This window comes from Manacus vitellinus, unplaced genomic scaffold, assembly GCF_001715985.3.
Source record: "Manacus vitellinus isolate BGI_N305 unplaced genomic scaffold, ASM171598v3 scaffold_2_pilon, whole genome shotgun sequence".
NCBI lineage: Eukaryota > Metazoa > Chordata > Aves > Passeriformes > Pipridae > Manacus > Manacus vitellinus.
In genome coordinates this window covers 14,140,485-14,163,307 of record NW_021940208.1, presented here as the reverse complement: position 1 = coordinate 14,163,307, position 22,823 = coordinate 14,140,485, and the positions used below count along the sequence as shown (strand labels likewise).

At 37.9% G+C, this 22,823-nt stretch overlaps 1 protein-coding gene across 1 annotated transcript in view; it reads left to right on the top strand.

Moving 5' to 3' along the window:
* The window catches only part of MICU2 (mitochondrial calcium uptake 2), a 145,840-nt gene that overhangs the window by 79,260 nt on the left and 43,757 nt on the right, over window positions 1–22,823 (top strand). The gene's annotated exons all lie outside the window — the stretch shown is intronic.

Sequence of the window (22,823 nt, the reverse complement as noted above, 5' to 3'; positions counted from 1 at the left end):
AGAAATTTTGGGGTTTACAGTTTTTCCAAGATTTTATTTGTTTGTTTGTTTAGAAAGGTTTAAGTTCTCCAAGTTCTAGAGAGGATTGTCACTTAGAGGACAAATATTCTATTAGTAAATTTGCTGAGGGAAAGAGGGAGAAATCTCAGCTTTAGTAATTGTTTGCTGCAATCTGCACATACCAACCAGAGAGCAGGTTGTTTAGCAAAAGCCATTCATACTCTGGGATGCTCTGCCCACCTACCAGCAAATGTCATAGTGACTTGGGAGTATTAAACAGGAAATGCAGAAGGGAATTCAAGGTACTGTGGAAAGGCTTGAGAGACAGGGAGAAAGAAGGAGACCTGAGTGCACTTTGAGTCAAGCATATGAAAAACTTAGGACAGAACAAAGTTCACTGAGCTTCAAGTGGTCAAAGAATAGGACACAAGTATCTGTAATAAAAGAAGTTTTCCTGTGTCTGCCAAAAATCTATAGATGATAAGGATACATGGATTCACTGCTGACATACAGCTTCTAATATTACACGAAGCTGAATAGAAATCCTTAGAAGGACTTTATGACCTTGAAAGTTATGAAGATTTTCAGAATACCCTATTTTTTAATGTATGGGTGTAAGAGTTCTTTCCCCTTCAAAACTTAAATCATGAAGTTAAAAACCTAGAAGGGATTTTATTTTGAGTTTTCCAATATGAAAGACAGTGAACAGAGAAATTTTTAGTTTTGAAGGTGTAGATTTCAGAAAGTTATCTCTGAAAACAAGGTTGGACAAATAAGTGTTTTCCAGTCTTAGCAGTTTATACATATTAACTGGTTACTCCAACTATGCAGGTTTTTAATGAAGTGGTGTGTGGTAATATTTATTTGTAATGCAGCCAAGTTAATTTCAATTGCTTTGCTAATATGAGTAGGAAACAGCATTAAACAGAAATTAATAAATAATGACAAGAAAAAAAGTCTTTACAGTAATGCGTATTTAGCATTTCAAATTGAGGTCAGGCTTACAGCAATAGCATCATAGATGATCAATAGAAAAGTGTTAATGCTTGTATCTAATGCTCCTAAACATTTTTTTAAACATCATTGGTGTGGATTCTTTGGCCAGCAGCATAAACACAATGGTAAGCAGTTCTCTTGAAGTCATATTGCTTGGGATTTCAGGTTTTCATGTAACTGCAAACAGACATAGAATTTGATAGCAGAGGAAAATGGCATTTGCAGTATTTTAAAGGCAGTGGTTTGTTCGTTGTGTTTGGAAGAGTTTCATATGAGGGTAATAAACAGACCTATCTCAAGTGTCTGTCCTGGTGTATTCAGAGTAGACCAAGATAGTGAACTTCATAGTGAAGCAACCATTATTTTTGGAAACTTTCTGTTTATATGATAAAAATATTTTTCTTTCACTCTGAACAGTGCCTGTAGAAAGGAAAACAGGCATGCCACCACTTATCCTAGAAAGCCCTTCACTTACTGCATACTTAGGTGCAATTTTACCATGTGATCCTGCATACAATTGGTGAGTCTTATAACGCTGAACTTCAAGCTGTAATGATTTGGTTATTCTCTACCTATTTTTGATTAATTGCTAATAAGTAAAAAAAAAAAAAACCTCCCAGAAAAATTTGAAGCACTTTGTCAGTAAACATTTGGTTTCATTAATACTTACTTGGAGTTTGTCAATGCTGTTTATAGTAATGTGAAGAGCTTGGGACTGTTCTGAAGTTTTGTTTCAGCTGTCTTTTTTTACAGACAATATGCAGAAACATATGACCAGCCTCACAAGCAATTTAGTTGTGTACACCAAAAAAATATTACTGAGGTTGATCACGACATTCTGTTGCTTTTTTCTGTTCAGAGATAAACACTCCCAAAAGGGAAAAAGGCAAGCGAAAAGGGGGATGAGAAGCAGTTATGGGTTTGAGAATAGGGGTTCTTGGCCAAAAACCTTGTTGTTTTTTTCCTCATGAGTAGTTGTCATTGGAGAATTACTTTGAAATCTCCTGATAGTTTTTAAACATAATTGAATTTAGTAGAAAGTAAATGTGGTATTGTGCAAAACAGATGAGTTGGTGCTAGATCAAAAGTGTTGGCATTAGAAAATACAAAAATATTTTAGCTATGTCTAAATTGTCAAGTGAATTCTTGTACACAGTTGGGTGGAATTTATTTCTGAAGCAAAAATCTTAGGCGTGCCTTTTGACAAGGTTGCAAAACATGCAATAAATTTTGATTTATTATAGAACACTTGACCAGATAAGAAAACAGATGAACTGTACTGCAAATATATCAACTGTCATTCAACCAAAGTGGTCTTGAACCCTATTTGACAGACCTTGGTCCACTACCTCTGCTCATTTTTTTCCTGGTGCATGGGTTTCTCTATTACTCATTTCCTTTAAGGTAGACCAAAAGTTGTGAAATATTGGCATTCCTCTTGATTAAATCACACCTTCAAAGTTATTTACTGACAGAGCGATAATGAAGAAAAATATTTACAGTACTGCCATCTAAGGAGAATGAGCTGATAACAAGTGCAATGTCCTGACAGACTTATTTTGTTCTGCATATTGACAAAGCAAAGAGCTCTATAAAGGAGTAAAGACACTGTCCAAAAAAAACTTGCTTGCATTTAGAGGCAGTGTTTCACACTGAGTTACTTTCTAAATATTTGACTAATTCTACTACTGTTAGTTATTTCATGGAAGGAAGCAGCCACCTCTTTATAAACTGTGGCAAACCGTAAATGAGATGTGGTAGCATGGCACAGCATTTGTGCCAGTACCAAACACCTACAACAGCATTTTGTACTAGTTAGTGCAGTCCATACTAAATGCACCATCGGGATTTTTGGATTCATGGCTATGTGCCATGTAATCTTGTGTTAAAACAATGTTACCACAGGGATGTGTGGCAAACCATTGCAAAACCAGCCAAGTTCTTCTGGGTAGTCTGTGGGATGTTCCTGTAAACCGTCATACCTGACGCAATGATAGTTTAATGTAAAAGTGTTCTCTGTTACTCTTCTTATTGTGATGTAAAAATATTTCACAAAGTGTAGTAATATCTAATAAGAATACTATGAATTTGTGTTGCATCAGAAATTCTAGCATTTTTAAGGTAACAGGTATGGTAAGGATAAGACTCAGCTGACTTACACTGAATTTTCATTGCAATGCAGGAGTACTTTTGAGAGACCATTCATGTAAAACTTGTCTTAAGCAGCTGTGCATATTTAGGTTCATATTCCAGATTAGACGGCTAGTGTTAGAACTTCTCCATGGAAATACCATCTCTGATGTGTTGTTGTTGTAGAATATATAAGAAAATCTGTGTTAATTTTTGAAAAGGACTACAAGTTCAAGAGTCCTTCAGAAAATGAAGATTTTGCAGTACATTGGATCCGAATGCTGTTTATGTTCATTTTTTTCTGGAGAAGATTATTCTTTTTCCAAGTAGAAGACAAACCTTCAGATTAGCTCATCTGATAACAATTGATACCTCGCAAATAAAGATCTTGATCTGTCTGTATAAACTCAGTCCAGATTTAATGTATCACAGCATCTTCACTCATTCAGCTGCAGTAAAACAGATTTTCCTATGTTCTACAGCACCAGGGTGCCAGAGGCAGTATTTCCATGGCAGAGTCCTAACTGTCAGTGGGTATCAGTGTGTTGCAAGTTTGCTGGGAGAATTTGTTCTAGTTGATTAAGCTTTTTGTGAAAACATGGTTGGTGCAAAGTTGTGGTATGTTTGCAGGCCTGATATGATGTGTGGCTTCATGTTGTCACAGCATCAGCATGGTCATGACTGTGAGCGAATCTGAGGAAAGGATATAGTGCAAGGCTGCAGTGGCTAGAAAATTGAGTTCTCCATTGTCCTTAGTTGAGGACAATGCTGGTGCAGTTGGTGGTGTTTGGAGAGCCAAGAGGGACCAATCAGTAGATTAGCATTTCAGAACAAACTGAGTCAGTCTTTTTATTTCTGGATCTTGAATTTTTTGCTTCTAGTGGGAGTTCAGATGCCTATATTTCATTGTCTTCATTTTAACCTGAATTTTTTATGTAATAACTAATCAGACTGATATGAGCTGTGCATCAGTGTCAGATCTAAAATCTAGGATTCAGAGTCAAAGAATAAGATTTAAGCTTGTCTAAGTGGTGAAGCTCCATATGGGAAGTGAGGATTGACATTTTATACAGGGAGCCATTGATACTGCTGGGAACTGAATTCAATCCTCTTGAATTGCTAATGTGCTAACAAAGAAATTGTTTTCTTTCTCTTTCTGCATTTAGTGTTTTTTCACTGCAGATATGTTGTTGCACAAATCCTCCAAATACATTAGAGAGCTCTGCAAGCTGGGGTATGCAGGACAGAAATGACCCTTTGCCTAGTGCTAGATGGAAGGTAAAGTGAAGCTAAACCAAAGAGGCAACATGATGGTTTAAGGTCATTATATGAATCTCTTCTGAATTTTAGAAAATTTTAAAAAATAAGTCATTTCTAGCCAAAGCTTCTTAGTCATCGTTGTTTATTCATTTCTTAAAGTGGTATTATGAGGGAAGAAAAATAATGTTTCTGTTAAGGGATTTGCAGACACAAGCAACGATAAACATTTATTGCTGAAAATTTCTGCTTGTAACCATTCCATACTGTGAATTTTTCATCTTCAACTATCCTTCATCACCCAAATAGCATTCCTATCACAACCCTATGAAAGTCTTCAAATTAACATATTGTATACATATGAGCTTTCACTTTCCCTTAAGTATGCAAATACAACATTAAAATTGATGTTCTGGATAAAATGTACCTCAGACAATTGTTGGTAAATAGATAAGCTGAATAAGAGTTTTTTTGTTTCTCCTTTTGTCCTCAGGAATAGCACGTTAACACTGATAACTTAGTTACACAGGCTGTGTGACGCAACACTGATGGTCTTCATGGGATTGGTTTATCTAAAAATAAATTTGGCAGTAAATAGTTTTTTATCTAGAAATATGTCCGAAATTCCTGTAATCTTGATAATGTGCATTTATGTCTGGACATAAGCTTTGTTGCGAAATCAAAATAAGCACTAATGCATTTTTATAGTGATTGCATCACAAGGTACTATGTAACAGTATCAGAGATGGGATTCTTGAGGGGAAATGGAGTCTTACTCACCACAGCATTCAAGCCAGGCTGCTTTTTTGGTGTATTAACCGCTGGCTACTCACCAACTTATTTGTTTGCTCCCATTTCTCAGAAAAATTTATTAGGTTGAGAAAAATAGCAGACGATAAATAGCTGCAAGAGGAGCTGCCCTGAGAGCAGAGGTGTTAGGTGAGAGCTGCCTTCCAGCGTGATAGCCCCTGCAGCTGCACCAGCAAGGAGCCATGCATGGTCTGGTGGGAGAGCAGGAGAAAGGATTGAGCAGTGGTGTGTTCAGTGGAAAGGAAACCATGGAGAAAAATCATTTAAGAAGAAGCATGTTTTAGCATATCATTGCACAGGGGAAAGATGTCCTTTTTCTTTCTCCAGTTCCATTTCCATGCCTTCAATGATGTTTTGAGACAGTGCTGAAGGTACCTGAGATACATTCCTTGTACAGTCAAATAGGAGAATACATTTTTGATCCTTAAAATTATACTGACATTGTATTAATTGCATTCCTATTTTTGTGGTTATGTCTGTGGGCAACCACAGCAAGGTTACAATAAGCTTGTTGCTTTGTTGTGACTGATTCCTATTTTTCCCTTTGTGGCATTGCCGACTGGCTGAAGAGTGATGCAGAATCAGTTCTTATCTCGACTGACTGCACTGTGTACTGATTAGGTAAAAACTTTGGCAAAATGTTCTGTTTTGAACATTACTAGCTATTTTGCTTTCTGAAAAACAGTTGTCAATGAGAAGATGTATTACAGCTTCTCAGTGAATGAAAGACATTTTTAAAAACTCACCCCAAAAATAGTAAATATAGTAAATAGTAAATATAGCCTGATAGTAAAACTGATCAGGCTTCAGCAGAGTTGAGAGCAAGAGGCAAGCAGTCTCACTGCACATCTTGAAGGATTTAGTTATTTAAAGTGTGAAAGTTATTGGTTATTTAATGGCATCTGAATGGAAAACAGGTTTCTTGAAACAAATGAAAATGTGTTGTGCACATACAGAATACTTGTAGTGCAAGTAATGGAAAGATCTGGTTATTAATAACAGGAGTCTGCTTGTTGTATAAACATCATCTGCCTTAGAATTTCAGAAGTCTTGCAACAGTTTCTGCCTTAGTGAAGTATTTCAGTTTTGTGACATACAACTATAATATTTAAAATACCTAGCAGAGAAGTAACTTTTTAAATACATATGGGCAAATTTCAAGAGCTCATACAATCATTCTTGGTCTCTGAATATTTTTCCTATTTGTAAAGATGTTTTTATTTTTGTAGAACTCCACACACCATTTCAACTACTTTTATAACATACTGTCAACATATCACAGAAAATATCTCTGGGATTTGTTCTGCCATGGGTTCTAAATACTTTTTGACAGATTACTTCAGTTTGTTTTTTTTAATAAATTCAGTGGAACTTAATCAGTTCTGAAACATCCTGCTTAGCTAACAATTAAGTCTTAACAGATGTAGCGTGCAAATCAGACTCAGTGGATTTTTTCCACTCTTAAATATATTTTAATTTCTTGCAACATATATTCTTAACACAGACAGCTATTGGTTTGTACCTGAGAAGTACAATCTGTTTTTAAAATTCCTTGGTTTGCATTCAGATATTTAAGAACTGATGAGGATCTGGCAGAGCCGTGGTGGAGGATAGCAGGTGCCAGGAGTGCAGGTCAGGTTCCTGCCAAAATGTAGCATGAGTTCTAGCCTCACATTTCCAGTTGTTTGTAACTCTTTTGGTAGCAATGGTTCTGTGCTTTTCCTTAGGCCAATGCTGAATTTTTATTATATTAGTCATATGATTTATCGTTTTTTGGGTAATCTTGATATAGGCTATTTTTTCCCCTGCTTGTTCTCATAAGAAATGTTACAAATGTCTAAGGTAGAACCATGGAGTATCAATCACTTTCCTTCCAGGGAACAGCAACAGGCAAGGTGTGCAGCCTGCTTTGGTAGGTGAGAGGAGCTGTCCTTACTTGCCAAACAGCTGGGTCTCCAGGGGCACCTTTGAGAAGTTCCATTGCTCCCTGTTTGGAAAACACTGGCATCGATTCCCTAAGGGAGAAACCAGCCAGGTTATGCTCTGTTTTTCACTCCACAGCCTTGCACCTGCAGTGGGTTATAGCACAGATCGTGCTCAGTAGCCTTTCTCATTTGCTGTGAAACAAAAGCAAATACTGAGTTCAAAGACTTTTTTCCATGTGTAAAACACACGGATTCCTCTTGTAGAGCCACCTGCTTATATGGCAGTGCCCTCCCTTGGGCTTACCAGCTTCGCTATTGCAGAGGAGAATACAGATGAGAACCAACTGTTAGTAATCAAATCAATCTTCCAGTGTTGTCTGGTCCATCAGAGAGCTTGAGTCCTCACACTACCATTCATAATGCTGGCAAGCACCTGGTCATTCTGCTGGCTGTGTCTTTATTTAAATATCTTTCTTCTCAGACCTGGAAAAGGCTGAAGGTGTAAGGATTTTTCAGATATAGCTAACGGAAGATGCAGCATATTCCAACAAATCCTGCCTTGGTTCTTACCAGACAAAAAGCAGTTCAACTTTTCTACTAGATCCAAATGCATCCTACTTGGCCATTCTTGGTTTTTCTAGCTGCTTTTTTCAGCTGATCAGTATACATAAAATGTCAGTGTCCAGGGACTTTGTTCACCAAGAGCTGCGACCTTACCTGGCTTAATAAAAATTTAAAAATGGGCTTCTTGCATGGAATTTAAATAGAACACATTGCCAAGGCAGCTACCTTTTGCTGTTGTTTAGTTTGTTTCAGTTGTTTTTCAGAAGAGCTAATGTTTGAAGTCTTCAAAATGATACAACTCTTTTTCTCAGGCATCAGCCCTCTTTTCAAGTCTTGAATGTGTGTCCTTTGTGCCAATACCTCTAATACGACTGGAATGACTGAGACAGTAAAATCTTTCTGCTGCATTGATATTGGCAAGTGCTTAGTAAGCTATGTATCCCACCAGAGAAACTACCAGTTCCAGAAAAGAGAGGACTTTTCTCTTTTTTTGTTCCTTTCCAAATGTTTTTTTCTTTCATTTTTGTTTCTCCTGGGGAAGGGGTGCACATATGTGTGTGTGTCACCCACACCCTGACGATAGCAATTATTTCTTCTCTGTGGATTTGTTGGTGTAGAGAATGTGAGAGCTCACTTCTGTTTCACTGTCAGTGTCTTGGGAGAAAATACAAGACCTAATGCTCAAAAATTTCATCTACTTCTCTGGCTTTCTTCAAGTTGGCTAAAGAGAAACATTTTTTGTGATATGTATGGTGGTAAAGGCAGTCTCTGCTGCTGAAAAAGTAAGAGGGGCTTTTAAACCAGTATGGTCATTTTAAAAGTACAGTGGGCAACATAAATGACTCTACACTTTCACTAGAAGAAAGCTGTCTATTGTTTGCTTTTCATTGCACCAACTCTGAGAATTGTAAAAAGCCTACTTAAAATTTGATTCACGTTTCATTTCAATCTCTTTCCTCTGCAGCTAAAATAAATGCTCATTTCAAGAGGACAATTGCTATTACTTATGTCCAGTATTGCTGTAAAAAGGAAAAAGGATATCTGCTTAGTCGTACCACTGTAAGAACACTTTTATTTATTGCCACAGCTCACCTAAGTTAACATGTAATATTTTGTAATATATTTTTATGGATTTATATTCTCTGCTAGGGAGATACTTCACAGCTTAGGACTTGTCTTTAGCATTTCACAGTGTGTCAAAATTTATCATATATATTCTAAAAATCAGCTCCTATTTTAGCAGTTTACAAACTTAAAATATAGACCTCTTACACATTTTTTTCATACTCAATTTAAAATCATTTTTAACCACTGCTTAAATTGGAAAACAATGACACAACATCTCTGCTGTTGCTTAAAAACTCTTCTGACATCAAACCTAAAATCAGTCACTATCTGTTTAAACCCTCTTGCTCTCATGCTAACATTTCCCATTACCTAAAATAGTGTTTGGGTTTTTTTTTTTGGAACCTTAGTCCTGTGATACATTATAGGTAATTAATTTACCATTCAGCACTGGACTTGTTAAGTTAAGCAAACCCGAGTTTATTTTTACCTCCTCTGACTGGGTGAGACCATCCATTCCACTGCTGCATTTAGGTATCTTTATTCCATGCTTCCATGCTTTTCTGAGTCTGATTTCTCTTTGTAAAGCCGGCATCATTCCCTGGCTCACAGCACAATCCGCTAGCAATCGCTGTGGCTAAGGGGTGGAACAAGGATTGAAGTCAGGAACTTCTTAAATTAATACTGTTGCTGAAACATCTGAATGTCAAACTGCAGCTTCAGTCAAGGAGAAAAATGGTACAAAGCAATGCTCACTAGAGCAAAATGCTGAAATGCATTTCTCCTGTGCTCCACTCGCAGTCACTACGTGCAGAACAGCTTCTGGCACTACAGGTGCTTTGGTCTTCATTTGTACCTCCATGTGTCTGCCAGGCTGAAGGTACTGTGGTAGAGCAAATTATTTTCTTAGGTGAGGACATTTTTTACATAACCGTGGTATTGTGATTAAAAGAGAAAAAGAGAGATCTGGCAAAGAATGGCCTTTTAGAAGGTTATGTACAGCCAAGGGTCTGATGCCCCCAGGTAATGTACACCTTTGCAGGGATACAGGAAAAATTCTTCATTTTTTCAGTCCACAAAATTGCTCTTCGAGGAGCAGTTTTGTCAGAGAAGCTGAGGATGGTGGAAAGTAGACAGCACAAGAACAGTTGGAGGCAGTGGACACAGAAGCACAGTATAACCGAAGGCTGCTACAAGTCAAATAAGACAGTGGGAATTTTGATGTGAAGGGTATTTATGCATTTGGATTTGCCTTCTCCATTACATTTACTGAATAAATATTTCTGTTCTATTTCTGTCTTGACCTATTACAGTGTTTCCTCTGCTTAAAAAGATCAGGTGCTTAAAAAGGTGCTTAAAAAGATCAGAATTCTTCAGAAAATTAGAATGTAGAATAAAAGCCAGGGTAAAGCCAAATGTCTTTCTTAGGTTTGCTTCATCAGATTATTTGAATTCAGGGGAGAAGGGGTTCTTTTCTAAGGAAATAAGACAATTCTAGAAAATAATAACTTACTTTTTTTGAAAGAAACTCTTGATCTTCTTTGTCTAGATTTTTTTTCTTTCTGACAGATTTTTTTCTTCATTATGTGAGGAGTTTGAAGTCAAAGGGTCAAGTGATGGCTTATCTTTTCTTCTCTTATTTAGTCTCCAAAGTTCACTCCTTAGAGTAAAGGAGGTGTTCTAGCTGGTGCACAAGGCTTTCTTTTCTACTACTGATGGATATCATATGTGTAATTTATTTTTAAATTTAGTATTAGCAGCATTTTTTTTTCTTTAAGTTACAAATTAACCAAACTCTTTTGGCCACTGCAATAAGGCATGATTAACATCTGTTTTTAAGCTCTTCTATGATTTCTCTTTACTTTGGTTCTTGCCAGTCTTAAGACCCTGCTCCTCTCCCCTTTACCACCTTATCTGATGAATAAAGACAGTGTCTCAAATTAGTTTCATGTAACAGTCTTCATTCTGATGGTCTGAGAAATTAACCAAAACTAGATCTCTTCATTAAGCTTTTTGTGTGGCAAAAATAGGTTAAACCTTTCTTAGCTGAAAAAACAGGAGCATCCTGTTATCATTTACGTACCCTTGGAGCCCCTGCTGTAGGAAAACTTCCCAAACATCTGTTAATTGCTAGGTGGCAGATGTTAATGATGTATAAACAAGTCAGACTCAGCAGGGGCTGTTACTGGATTGTTCAGAGCTTCTGTATGTGCTAATAACAGAATGAGCTAATCTTAGAAGTGGAAAGAAACTCCTGGCTCATTTAAAGATAAAAGTGAGAATGACGTGGACCATCAACTGAAGGAAAGCAAGTCAGCCACTGAAAGGCACTCTGAATAAAAGGGAAGGAAGAAGGAATAAAAAACTAGAATTTGGGATAATGCTTGAATCTGGAGAGTTACGGAAAATTAAGTATGACTGTGCAGGATCAGTAAATGCCCAAAGCAGTAGACAGAGTCTTCTGTAGGAAAATTCCCAAAGATGGTTATTGGAATGTCCATATCTTCTCACGATGGCAATTGGAAAGAGTAATGTCCTCACTGGGGTGTCATCTGCATTAAAATGGCCTTCCTAAAATTTTCATGTAGGGTTGAATTTCAGAGCCTTATAAAGGGAAAAGGTTCCTTCTGGAAATTCTGACATGACAGTATTAGTTTAATTCAACTCTGAATAGCAATTCTCTTTATCCCTTCATCCTTGTAATCTCCAGGAATCTAAAATATCTGAAGTTAAGTGCTACAATACTGCATCTATGCCAAAAGTCTCTTCCCTTAAAATACCACCTTTATTATATTCTTCTTTTTTCTTTACTTTCTTGCACTGATTCACTATCACTAATGGGAATTAGTTGCAATTATTAATATTCTGCCGAAAAAGAAAGTGATGCATTAGGTTCTGCTGGACTAGACATCTGATAATTCAGTTCATCCTTTTAATAAAACTAATTGCAAAATGGATATTTTTCCTTTGGTGAGTGTTTATTAACCCTTTTCTTTCAATGGACGATGTCAGCAGAGTTTGGGAAGGTGAAGAACAGATGGATAATTTCATCAATTGCAAAAATACAAGATTTTGGAGTAAAACTATAGACTAATAACAAGTGGATCCAAAACAACCTTGCGTACTTTATTTTTGTTATATTTGTCATATGTTTTAGAAGTTCCACTTACCCACATTCAATGCATGGTAAATAATTTACTAAAGCATTTCCAAATTTCTAGTTAGGAGAATGATTTCATCCTCTTTTTGTCCTCTAATACAAATGTATTTGTTATCTGCTGACATTTGAGGTGAATAGGAGCTAGTGTTGTAACTAGCCCAGTCACCCCATGCAGTAATTGAACACCATCTAGTGGGTATTCACTTAATCCTTTAATTCCTAAGCAGAAGTTATATTGGTTATAATTTACAAAATAATTGTTCTGTAAACTCAAAACCAATGCCCTCAGACAACTAGTCACTGTAAATTGCATGTCTAATGGGTATTACATTTTAGAAGAGAAGCATAGTAAGGTTTTGGTGTTTATTGTGCTCTGGACAGCAAGACAAAATTTCCCAGACCTTGAGCTTAAACACACAACTCCCATTAATTAAATTACCAACATAGAATTTTTTCCTTTCAGTAAAATGCCCCAATTCACTGTTAAGTCCAGTACTTAGTGATCTCATATCTAGACAAATAAGGCAAAAATGCTGTCTTATCTTTCATAGGTTGTCAGTGATAATTGAAGCCAGGGTAAAGCCTTCAACTGCTTAAGAATGTTGTTGCCTTTGATATAAGCAAGGGAGGGAAATCCTAAAACTCCATACAAAACCTACCAACTATTGCATGTATTTGATGTTAATGTATGTTACAAAAGCACATAAACTGATATTTTCTCATTGGAAAGATTGGTCATGTGACTGTATTAAATTAGAGAGATGTCTTTTATTTATAACCCTTCAAAAACAAATGTCTGCAAATCCAAATGAATACGGTCTTGGGCAAGCTACCCTGAGTAGCCTTGCTTTGAGCTTTTTCGTGTTGTCATCATGATAAGGACATTCTAATCACCGCAGTAACCTCCAGAGCTCCATTCCAACTTTCCACTAATCTGTGAATGAGGTAATTTCCCTTAACCATGGGGGAGCTCCACTTCATGGTTCTTCCCACAAGCTTCTCTGAAACTCCTTAGACCATCTTTCACAGTCACCAAAAAGGTACTGTTTGTGCTGTATTCACTAGAGTGTTACCGCTGGGAAAGAAATAAGAGCAATAAGATGTTGGAAAGCATGTGTTTACTCTGAATTTGCGTCAGAATTACATCTGACGCAAATTCTAGATGTTTGATGGAAGGACAAGGCACTAGGAGAATGAAACATCATTAGAATAGTGCAGCAATAGAAATCAGGCATCCTGCTGTTGAGATTTCCAGATTTCTCAATAGCAGTACAGAAGGACTTCAGCCACCTCTCTCTCTCCTTTTTTTTTTTCTTCCAAAGGTCAGACTAGGCATTGCTGGCATATGATGAATGAAAGTTTCCAAAACTAGTGTTTCTCGCACAATTCCATTGTACTTTTCCAATCAGCTATCACCTCCTTGAACCCTTTTTGCCATCTTTCTAAGACTTTTTACTATATGTTGCCGTAGTGGAAATAAATTAATCTTTTTAAAAAAATACAAAACATAACAAAAAAGAGAGCATTAATGATGGTGTAAATAATTTTGATATGTGACAGGGTGAAACAGGACAAAAAGCGAGCTACTATATAAACCACATCTAAGTAGCTATTTATATTTACAGCACTCTTGAGAACCGACTCAATTTATGTGAAATGTCAGTGCTCCTGGTTACTTACCCACTGCAGTAATTTAAATTGCCTAGATGCACTAATATGTCAGCTATTTACTGCTTGGACACAACTACTATAAATGTCCTATATCTGAAAAGAATTACAGTAATGGTGCTTCATTTTTCTTGCTGATACCACTAATAAATTCGATTTTTTTCACAAAATATTTCCAGTTTTAATTTTTAAAATGTATCAAAATATTAGATCTTGGGGTTTTTTTTCTGATCCACTAGGAATAAACAGTATCAACAGTATCCTGAAGTCTGTACTTGGATGAGAAAGTTTAAGAAGAAGCAAATTATTTCATAAACAAAGCAGTTGAAATAATATCACTAAGGTGATCTGCCTAGTGGATGAAAGGCTGTGGATGTTGTCTACCTGGACTTTAGTAAATCTTTTTTATACCACTTCCCTCAGCATTCTCCTGGAGAAACTGGCTGCTCATAGCTTGGATGGGTGCACTGTTCACTGGGTAAAAATCTCTGTATGGCCTTGAGAGTGGTGGTGAATGGAGTTACATCCAGCTGGCAGCCAGTCACTAGTGGTGTTCCCCAGGGCTCAGTATTTGGGACAGTCCTGATTAGTATCTTTATTGATGATCTGGACAACGGGATTGAGTGCACCCTCTGTCAGTCTGCAGATGACATCAAGTTGGGCGGGAATGTTGATCTTTTGGAAGACAGGAAGGCTCTGCAGAGGGATCTGGACAGGCTGGATCCATGGGCCAGGGCCGATTGTATGAGGTCCAATAGTGCTGGGTCCCACACTTGGGTCACAACAACCCCATGCAGTGCTACAGGCTCAGGGAAGAGTGGCTCGAAGGCTGCCCAGTGGAAAACGATCTGGTGTGCTGGTCGACAGTGGCTGAACGTGATCCAGCCGTGTGCCCAGGTGGCCAAGAAGGCCAATGGCATCCTGGCCTATATCAGCGATAGTGTGGCCAGCAGTGTGGCCATGGCAGTGATTGTCCCCCCATCCTCGGCACTGGTGAGGCCACACCTCAAATACTGTGTTCAGTACTTGAAGGAAGACATTGAGGTGCTGGAGTGTGACCAGAGAACGGCAACAAAGCTGGGAAAGGGTTTGGAGCATAAGTCTTATGTGGAGCGGCTGAGGGAACTGGAGTTGTTTAGCCTGGAGGAAAGGAGGCTTGGGGGGAACTTATCACTCTGTACAGCTACCAAAAGGGGATTGTAGTGAGGTGGAGGTTGGTCTTTTCTCCCAGGTTACAAGTGACAGGACAAAAGGAAATGACCTCAAGTTGCACCTGGGGAGGTCTATATTGGATATTGGGAAAAAATTCTTCACTAAAAGAGTGGTCAGGCATTGGAACAAGCTACTTGGGGAAGTGGTGAAATCACCATCCCTGGAATTGTTCAAAAGGCACATGGATGTGGCACTTGGGGATATAGTGTAATGGTGGGCTTGGCAGTGCTGTGTTAACGGTTGGACTTGACAATCTTAGAGGTCTTTTCCAGCCTTAGTGATTCTATTGTCTTTTGAACCCAAATTGTGGAATCTTAGAATCGTTTAGGTTAGAAAATATTTTTAAAATCATGAAGTCCAACCATTAACCTAATACTGCCAAGTTCACCACTAAACCATGTTCCTAAGCAACACATCTACATGTCTTTTAAATACCTACAGGGATGGTGACTCCAGAACTTCCCCAGGCAGCCTGTTCCAATGCCTGACAACCCTTTCAGTGCAGAAATTTTTCCTAATATGCAATCTAAACCTCCCCTGGTGTAACTTAAGGCCATTTTCCAAACTACAGTTTAGTATTAACACTATCTGTCGAGTGGGTGAACATGTATTTGTGTGCGCATAAACTGATGAGGTAATGCATGAGCAAAAGTCTGTTGGGAGCAATAGGACAAAGTAGTTGACTCATGTGATTATTTCTGGCATTATTATCCGTAATTCTTGCATGTTGGAGCATTCATTACATATCAAAGAACAATAAACCATAGAGTTGCTTCATATATTTTGACATAGTTTGAAATTATTTGTAGTTCCTGCTTAGGGGATAAATTGCATCAAAGCAAAAGTGTGAAAAAGGTGGTCCTCTCTAGCATATGCCCTCTTTTTCCTAATTCCAGGGTCAGTAAGGTAGCTTTATGCTAATGATAAATTCCCACACAGAGGATGAATTCCTCACCTGGCACCTCAATTATGTTTACCAGCAAGAGTCCAATTTGCAATAAGCAATGTTTAATATTCTTGTGCCTAGTCCTTAACAGATTTGGGGGAATTTTTTTGCATTTTGTAAGATGCATGTGAAAAGTAACAGTTTGTCATAACAGGGAAGATCTTCAGAATTCAAATTGTAAAGGAATTAGCTGAATGAGACAATAGGAATAGTTGCTACAGTGGCAATGGTGGTTTTATATTGAGCACATAAACTTAAATCAGGTTTTACACAGTGAGATAAGAATTTCTGATTCTGTTAAGATGTTGACCTTTTCTTTCTTCGTTTTGATTGTGGGATGATTGATTTGCACACGATTTCATTCTGAATCCAAATTAATCTCTGCTTACAATTAAGATACAGTTTTCTCAAGTTGTGTATGCAGTCAGATTTTTACCTGTGTCATTTCATTGTTGGTGTTCTTACCCTACTTTATTTGTTCTTCTGTACTTATCTTCCCTAACCATAAAGTAGATTATAGAACCCTTAGGCCAGGGATCCTGACTTCTAACACTGCCTGGTAAAGAAACTGAATTAAACCTCTAGTGCTATGAGGCTATCATAATAGTTTACCTTCATCTGTTAGTACCTTAACCTAGCATGTGCTGCTACACTGTAGTATTTAAAAAACTAGTCTTTGTTAGCAACAGGAGATGATGACTTAAAGCAGAGGGATGCTACAGATATCATAGCTTCTTTATTTTAGAGTAGGAGTCTTCTTGAAGGCATAGGCTAGATGAGACTGACTCAAACCTAATAATAGGAATTGTTTCTTGAGTTGAGGCTCTGCCTGCCTGCTGTGCAGATTCAGGAAATGCCATCTATCCCGAAAGTTTGAACTGCATAATGTTCTCTGTAAATTGGCAGGAATTGTTCTCCACCCTTCTGGTCTCAGAAGCATGTATTATGAATACAGCTACTTCCAGGTAATCTTAATTGTCCTTTATAAGACTTTATTGCTCCAATTATGCAGCCACTCTCCCTCTTAAACTGTAGTAAACTTTGCTCTTGTGTCTGATTAAGTTCTTACTAAAACAGAATACATGCCTTAGCATCGGGCTGATAGATAGGAGGTTGGAAAAAACAGATTACAGAAAGAACTAATACAGAAAGCAGTATGAGTTATCTGGTTGCATGCTCAATTTAGATACATAAAAGTTGAATGTCAGGTCAGAGTGGGTGATTGTATTATTTCTTTAAAGATAATGAAACAGGTAAGTCTAAGGCCTGGATTGGACACCTGTCTCAACCTGGAATAAATGGTCCTGCTCTGTCAGTTTCTCTCCCTTGAGTATAAAGGGAGCCTGGGGTCATTAGTCAGAGTGAGGTTTGTAGACAGAGATCTTTTATTAGACCAATTGCTCTAAGCTGGAAAAATTAGACAAGCTTTTGGGCATATGAGCTTTCCTCCTCTGAAATAGGAGCAGCAGATTTCAAAGTTAATTATAAACCCTTTTCTGCGTGTGTCCTTACAGCATCATAGTTACAGCAAAGCACCATAGAGATCACTAACTCAGATTTAGGCATCTACTTTTTAGACATCTAAATGAAGCCAGAGGAATCAAGCATGAGGTGCTTATTTGGGAGCTTGAGGACATGATTTCACATGACACATTCTTCCTCAGGGTGCTTCCTGCAGTCATGAGCTGTGCACCAGCCCAGAGGACAGGCAGCCTCTCCTGCTGGGAAAATGCTCATCTGCGATTGTGCTCTGTGCTTGGCTTCTTGCTGCTTGTGTGTTACACGTGAAGCCTTAACTCGCATCACATGCTCCTTGTGCAGCCAAAGGCTGCCATTACATGCCTGTTAGACCTTTCCAGTCATTTGAAAGAAGTAACTTTCTGTATGCTGTATATCACTGCAGGACAAGTCTTGTGGTAAGGTTGGAAGCTTGAACACATCCTCAGCTTTTCCTTATCTGCGGTTTGGATATGTTATGAGAAAGAGAGCAGATCTAGGGTTATGTCACTTTCTCTCGATAATACCTAAGGTGAAATTGTTCCCCTGCTTTCCCTGCCATCCCCACAGACTCCTGCCATAGTTCCAGCGAGGACTGAGCTGCTCAAAAGCTTTGTAGTGGGCACCACAGCATCTGCTTTTACCCTGGTGCCTTTGCTTATTTTGGGAACTCCTTGCGCTGCTGGTGACTCGGTGCCGTGATCTCTTTAACAGGTTTTGAAAACTTGCTAATCTTAATTTTTTAGTCTGTTTCAGTTTCCTAAAAGACTGTGTCATCCTTTGATGTTTTTTCCCTGCATCAGCATCCCACCCTTTTTACCCGGGGCTGCCTGACTCACTGAGAAACCTCCTGATATTGACTTGCTCTGATGCAACTGCTCTTCTGAAATGGAGATTTGCCAGCGCTGGCCTCGGCCCAGCACTGTGTATTTCTTGTTTCCTCAGAGGAATGATTGCTTTAAATAAAGAAGGACAGATGCAAAGCTTGTTTTGTAAAGCATATCAGAAGCTTCTATTACTGCAAATTGCCTTTTCCACTGGGCATACTTGAACTATAATTCAGGTGGTTCAATTCACTAATTCATGTGATTGAAATGACTTTTATCAATTATCTTTCAATGGAGCAATGCACTAGTTCAGTAAAAGCTTTCTAGCTGAAGTGGATTCTTAATTCATTTAAATTGCATGCTCATTTATTATTCATATACTAGTTTGCCAGGAGCTATCATAGCAATCTGACCACTTCGTTTGTCATGCTTTCAAAAAGCCTTAATTTTTTTTGTTATCCTTGATTTATCTCTGATATCACCAATATTTCAAAAGGAGGCCTTAAAGAATTAATTACTAGCTTGAATTTTTGCCTTTTATTGGTTTCATTAGCACTAAGTACTTTATAAATGCATAGAAGAGCTTTAAAGAATGAGAATGAAAATAAGGTGGGTAAAAAAAGGATACCTTGTTAATATAAGGTACTTGTCCAGTATCATTAAAATTATCTAAGAGAGAGCTGAGAATGAAATACAAGCTATTGAATTTCAATGATCTTGTATTTCAGGCTAATTTGAGCAAAAATTTTAATGGTATCTCCCCAAGGAAATCAACATACGCAATTCTTATCTCACCCAGCTTAGTGGTGCAGGATTCTTAGAGTTCAGCTTGCATGAAGGCTGGCAGCCAGTTAAAACGAAGAAATAAAAATTCTTGTTCCCATGGCAGGCAAGGCTGCAGGGTGGGCTCTGCTGTGAAGGCCACAGCATGAGCTGCACACAGTGGGGTTGGTTTTTAAAATGCCCTGATCCTCAGATTACAACTGTGCTGAAATCCCAACCAGCTTAAAAGGCTTGTTTCACTCATCATTTTGCAAAATGAGAGTTTCTTTGAATTGTGAATATACTTAATGCTATTCTCATCATAATTTTTCATGAAAAAACAAATGGTTTTATACTACCCCAGTACGACCTTGAATTTGCCAAACTTCAGTAAAGGTAGCAACAATTGCTATCTAAAATTATAAAGCTGGGAAGTCTTTTTGGTTTTATTTTTTGTCTGTTTGTCATTGTGTCTGTTTGAAATGAAGTTAAAAAGAGATCCTTATCAAACCATCTCAGTGACTGCTGATAAAAGGGATAGGAGTTTGTTGTCCTCCTAGGAAAGCATACCTATTTTATACTGTTCTCATTTGAAGTTCAGGCTATGGAGAAAGATTGATTCAAATTTTAATTTCTATATCACAAAAATAAAGGAATCTTGCAGACATGTAAAGGTATGTTTTCTTGCAGGTGGTAGTAACTGCTTTTGCTTTGGCACTTGATTATTTTTGTTATAATCGTTGATCTTAGTGATTTTGTTCATTCTTTGAATCTAAATGTCTTTTGTCAGATCTAAGCCTTTCCTTAGCTGTACAGGTGTAAATAGGTGTTACTGAGTGCAAGTGGGTACTTGTTTAATTCAACTATTTCCTAACATTAATCCTAACATTGATGTCAGGTCCATTCTACATCTTAGTGTAAAAAAAGATAGATGAGGGAAACGTTTCTATTGTAAGAAACGCATGTGACAAAATATCCAGGTTTGCCAAGGGCAAATTAAGGTTGACGGATATGCTCTTGGTGGTGTTTTCTTAATTACAGTTGTCAACTAACTTTCTTGGCTAACAGCACAGAATTTGTGTGCTTTTAAGTAGACTTGGTTTTCATTCAACTTAAAAAGCTAAAATACCTTTTTGTTCATGAAAGGTGTGTCTGTACCTCATTGTTTCATAGATACACTATAAATGGTGAAAATTAGATGATAGCATCTGTAAAATATGTAGAGACCCTTGAAAATACTCAATGTCCTTTAAACCAGAATTCCATCATCATCATGGCAGTTCAGCAGGGGGAAGGTTGTTTTTCTTCTCATTCACTCAAATTCAAAACAAAAGAATTCCAGGTTTCTTTTTTTGATACCAAGATGAGACTGTTACTGCTATAAACAAGTTTTCTAATATGTCATTAATTTACCTATTAGTAAGGATCTATTAATGTCAAAGAATAAAACTATAGAAAATTGCATCATGCAGATCTTTTACTTAATAGATTAAATAGTTCCTAATAATTATATCTGTTATCCGTATTCCTCAGAGAGACACTTAGATCCTGATGTATTTGTAGTCGTGTAAGGAATGACAACACCAAGATTTAATTCATAGAAAGGAAGAGGCACTTTTGTCTTTCAGTGTACAGACTGGCTAAGAAAACTGTTAATGCCTTTGCAGTGCATCTTCTGCAAAGAGGAGTTAACCTTCTCCTAATTATTGTAGACAATGCCTTAAGAGACCTGATTCCTCAGAGGGCTGCACATTTGATATTAATAGAGCTTTCTGTGTTGGTGTTTAAAGAGGTCTCACTGTTAGGAAGTAAATAAATGGAGAGAATAATCACCAAGAGCTAAATTAGTATTCAAGGAATATAATGAGCGCTACAATAAAAGTAGCTGATGTTTTCAAATGAAAATTGAGATTTTGAGTCTTCACAGATGATTTTATTTGGTGACAGTACCAATAAAATGTAACTGGATTCAATTCTTAGAAAATATTCAAATAATTATTGCTGGAAACTTATTCTACAGTTTAAATTATTGCACTATTATGAGATTGTATTCTAATACTTTAGACAAATGGCAATGTGAAAAATAATACTACTGTCCCAAGTGTCAGGGTGTTTTTTCCAAAAAATTCCTATCCTAGCAGTTCACATTCATGCTGACATCTGTATGCCATATTCATTTGACTAGGTTATTAAATATTTTGATTTTGAAGCCCATGTGAGAAGAGCAACATTAAAAGACTCTACATTTATTACTCTGATGTATTTACTGCTTTGAAAAGTAGAAATGTCTTTGTTCATCTCTCAGTCTGTCCCTTTCCATCCTGTCTTTTTTCCTCTCTTATTGTAGCAGCTGCCCCTTGTCCAGTCAGTCGTGGCAGGGGCCAACTGACCCACCTGGTTCTACCTCTCACCATGTCCTGGGATGATATGACTGTCCTCTCCCTCTTCTGCAAAGGCTTCCTTTCCTCCGCTATTTCTTTCACCCATGTACCAGTAGCACAAGCACCTCTGTATTGTTGTTACTGTCTTTTCACTTCTGAAAGAGGTCAGTCGACTTGTCAGCATCTGAAACGTCCTCTGGAGGTGACTGGCTGGATGTAAGAGGACAGATGCTGATGGCTGCCACAGCCATTTTTGTGAGCTCCAGACAGTTGCATTTGTGACTGCTGGCTGGTGAAAAGAGAGTCCATATGTCTACAACAGATTTTCCTTCCATTGCTTAATTTTTATCAAGATACAGTAATTCTCATTGAAAATATGTTCTTCCCCAGTAACCAGGTAGCTGAAGAGTTTCAGAGTTATTGTGCTGAATGCAACACAAAGAAGAGAAGTACAAACTTACCAAATGTAGATCCTCACAAATTTGGCCAAGTAGTGTCTCATCTGTAGCTCCCAGTGCTTTCTCCTTACCTTGCATCAACTATCCATGCCTCTGCTGTTCCAGCTCGCAGAGTTCAGCTTATCTCCCTTTGTCATCCTCCTGGATGCTGGGAAAAGGCTACTCCCCAGTACACTGCTATGGTAGCAGGTGCCATCCCAGATGTGATGTTCTTGGGGTCACCAGGAGATTGAAATGAGTGGAGCTGCTCTTAACCAAATAAGAGTGTATGGCTGGCTTCAGTACAGACAGCAAGTACAAAGAGCATGTACAGTGAAAAACATTACAAGGTGGCTTTCCTTTTTTTCTTTCAGATACTGTTTTTTGCAGACCTACAGCCTGATTCATTCCCTCCTGTAAGGCTGGTCACTCACTATTTGGGTCTCCCAGAGCCAAAGGAACTGCTGTAGTTTAGTTCCACATTGAAATGGGGCAACATTTCAAAGCTGAGATCTAAATAACTTAATTTGCTAAATAACCATTCTTTAAAATGCTCTGCAGCAGTAAACGGTGTTAGATGTAACTGTGGTGTTACATCACACTGCTCAGGACTCAGCCTTACTGGATATAGTGACTGTTGCTTGTTCTCAGACTCTGTTATTGATCTGACTTCTTTTGTCTCAAATGAAGCTAAGTAGAGGACTTTGTACATTGTTTGAGTTAGAGGGTATCCACCTATGTAGCTTTATATATGTGTGTGTATATGGGTGTAAATGTATGTACAAGCAGTGCACGAAAATGTATTCATCCACAGTGACAGGTGGTACTGGCAACACCTGTTGCTGGGGTCACTCAACACTCCAGTATTAAACCCCTAATTTTAGTTGCTTATAACTTTTGTCAAAGTTAAACATTTGTGTTGAAATGTTATGTGCCAGGTGTCTGCCTTAGGCTGATTTGGGGGAGGGGGTGTGGGGAGAGGAATTTTTTAGCAAAACTGTTACTGCCAGTTCAAAGAGCAGAGGCCAGGGCACAGTGGTTTGCCTGTGCTGAAAAATGAGCTATTGCTGGTTGAGATGTTCCAGCAGCTTCCCTTGTCCAAAGCAGAAAGCTGCCAGTGGAGACCCCCTGCAGCTGGGCATGCCATTTGCCAACAATATGGAAATTTGCTGTTTTACTAAGAATG